The sequence below is a fragment of the Alligator sinensis genome, unplaced genomic scaffold (assembly GCF_000455745.1).
Source record: "Alligator sinensis unplaced genomic scaffold, ASM45574v1 scaffold470_1, whole genome shotgun sequence".
Lineage (NCBI taxonomy): Eukaryota > Metazoa > Chordata > Crocodylia > Alligatoridae > Alligator > Alligator sinensis.
This window is the reverse complement of record NW_005842487.1, coordinates 1,168,158-1,170,966: the sequence shown is the minus strand read 5'-3', so window position 1 is coordinate 1,170,966 and position 2,809 is coordinate 1,168,158. Positions and strand designations below refer to the sequence as shown.

Sequence of the window (2,809 nt, the reverse complement as noted above, 5' to 3'; positions counted from 1 at the left end):
TTATTGAGGGAGTTGGGGTTGGAAAGAGTGGTGAACACACCAAAAAAGTATGACCAGATGGGATTAAGGGTGTGGTCTGGGCTCTTTGTTTCTCCCTAATTGCTAGCCCCTGGAGAACAGCAATGGAGGGAGTATGTGTTGTTGAATCTAGGCTTCCCAGGCCTCTGAAAGTATTCTGCCTTGGCACTGCGGCTAAGGGACTATCACCCAGTTGCTGGTACAGAATTTCAGCTCCATCTCCACGTACTAAAGCTCCCAGCATGTTTCTACCTTTTAAAAGTCTATGGGCCAGAGCAGTCTTTAGGGCTAGGGGCAGAAGTTACACATAAACCGGTATAAGTGATCAGAAACTGGTTCGAATCTCTAACACAACAGAAGTTCAGCGCACATAAACTGCTTTCAAAATGGCTAAAACTGGTTTAAGATAAACCTGGATGGATGTAGTATCAGACTTAACTGATTTAGGTTTCATAGTTGTTAGGGGCTGGAAGGGACCTTACAGATCATCGGGTCCAGCCCCTCTGCACATGGGCAGGAAAGACTGCTGGGGTCAAATAATTCCAGCAAGATGCTTTTTGAAGATCTCCAGGGTGGATGACTATACCACTTCCAGGGGGAGCCTTTTCCAAACCTTTGGCACTCAGCCTGTAAAGTTTTCCCCTTATGTCTAGCTTGAAGCTATCATTAATCTTGTCCTCCCCTGGGGGGCCTTGGTGAATAGATGCTCCCCTGAACCCTGATGTACGCCCCAATATACTTATAGGCTGCTACCAAGTCCCCCAGAGTCTTCTCTTTTCCAGCCTGAACAATCCAAAGTCCCTCAGCCTCTCCTCATACATCTTGATTTCTAGGCTTCTATGTGTGTGGCCCTCTTTTGGACTCTCTTGAGCTTCTCCACATCCTTCTTGAAGTGCGGCACCCAGAACTGGATGCAGTACTCCGGTTGCAGTCTCACCAAGGCTGAGTAAAGTGGGAGGATGACATCCTTTGCCTTGCTCGAGATGCCTTGGTGGATGCATGCCAGTGTTTGGTTAGCTCTACCAGCTATGGCATTGCATAGGTAGCTCATGTTCATTTTATCGTCAGTCATGACACCCAGATCTCGTTCAGTTGTGGTGCTAGGCAAGCAGAGCACTGCTGAGCCTGTAAGTGTGTTATTTCTCCCCAGATGTAGCACTTTACATTTCTCTGTATTAAATGATATCAGGTTGAGGACTGCCCACTTCACAAGCCTGTCCAGGTCGGCCTGTATTGCCAGCTTGCCTTTAAGCATAACAATGTGCCCCGAACTTAAATTATTTGCCGACAAGCAGACTTGAACTGGCAATCTTGTGGTCACTAGCATGCAACTCAGGCCCTTTAGCCACAAAACAGACCAGCCAAAGGGGGGAGGGGGAATTCTGGATTCGCACCCACCCTTGAACTCACGGACCTTGTGTTCTTAACTACACAACCAAACTACACACCAGAGCTACACAACAAGGGCAAAATGTGGAACACTTTACAAATTTGCATGTTAACCTTGAGCAGGGACCATGCTAATCTTCTCTGTATTGTTCCCATTTTAGCATGTGTGCTGCCAAAGCAAGCGCAAGAAGGTCTGCTGGCAGCATTGAGATTTGAATCCACACCATCAAAGTAACCAGGCCTTAAAGTCAACACCTTAGACCACTCAGCCACACTACTATCTAGTCACTGAATTTCTCTCCCCAAACCCCCTAGATTCAAGTTAACTCACAGTCCCCCAGTATCCTAGGATACTTCGCACCTCCCCTGTAAGCCACCCCCTTACAGGGGGCTAAATTTGGCCCAAGCTGTCTGCTCCAGCCAGGCAGGGAGGTGTGATCTAGCCACCCCCCCAAGCATCTGGTCTGGGCCACTGCAGGCTTATGGCTCCATTTCTGGAATCAAAAGTGAATGTCCGTTCATTTGCTTATTGGTTCAATCTACACAGCTTAGAATAACCTGCGAAGATTGAATTAATTCAGCCTCAGGCTTTTTGACGATTTGTACTTTGCCAAAGTGGTATGTTTCCACTGGCTCTTGAGTCTCAGTAGTGTTGTCAGAGGAAGTCACTCAGGTACCGTGAAGAGTTGTGCAGAAGTGCATCTGGCTTAGGCCTTCCACCAGCTTTACACAATTGCTATGAACACTACTGCACTGGCCACGGACTGTAGCAGTGCAATGGCAAATTGGGCACTTTCTATGGCAAAATAGCTGTGCCTAAAAATTGCCTGGCCTGACTTTATCAGTCATCTGGAGCTTCCACTGATCTAGCTGGGAGCTGGAGGTGCTCAGCATCTCTGAAAAGTGGGATAGCAATGTCTCTAGAATATCTGTGCATAGCACATGGAACTAGAAACGAACTCTTAAAAAAATACAGCCAGGCCTGTGTTTCACATTTCTTTCTGCCCTTTCAGCAACCCTTCCCCTCCCTTCTCTGCAAAGTTTATGTCTACAGTGCAAGAAGCAGTTGAATTCTCATGCAGCCAAGCCATCTCCATGCTGTTTTTGATAGTTGAACTGCCCTTTGCATAGCCTCAGTAGCTCGGGGGCCTCTCATGGACAGAGCAGGGTTTGTCTGAGAGGCATGTTGAACTTGGCAGGTACCGTATATCTAATTCCAATTTAAACTACCACCTTTCCGAAGGAAAGAGTCTGGAATATACAGCAGTAGCCGCAAGGAAAATAAGCTCATCCTGCTGCAAAACTCAACCAGCTGTTACAAAGGACCCAGTGCAAGCAGAAGGGCAAAATGTACACCCAACTCTGTAACCTTACAACATTGATCTAGCTGTAGGGTTTTTCT

The 2,809-nt window shown here is 47.1% G+C and overlaps 1 non-coding gene across 1 annotated transcript; it reads right to left on the bottom strand.

Annotated features, from left to right (window-relative positions):
• Positions 1 to 1,485: 1,485 nt before the first annotated feature.
• LOC112551513 lies at positions 1,486 to 1,592 on the bottom strand. Its single transcript, XR_003095799.1, has one exon. It is a non-coding gene; the product is annotated as a U6 spliceosomal RNA (small nuclear RNA).
• Positions 1,593 to 2,809: the final 1,217 nt, after the last annotated feature.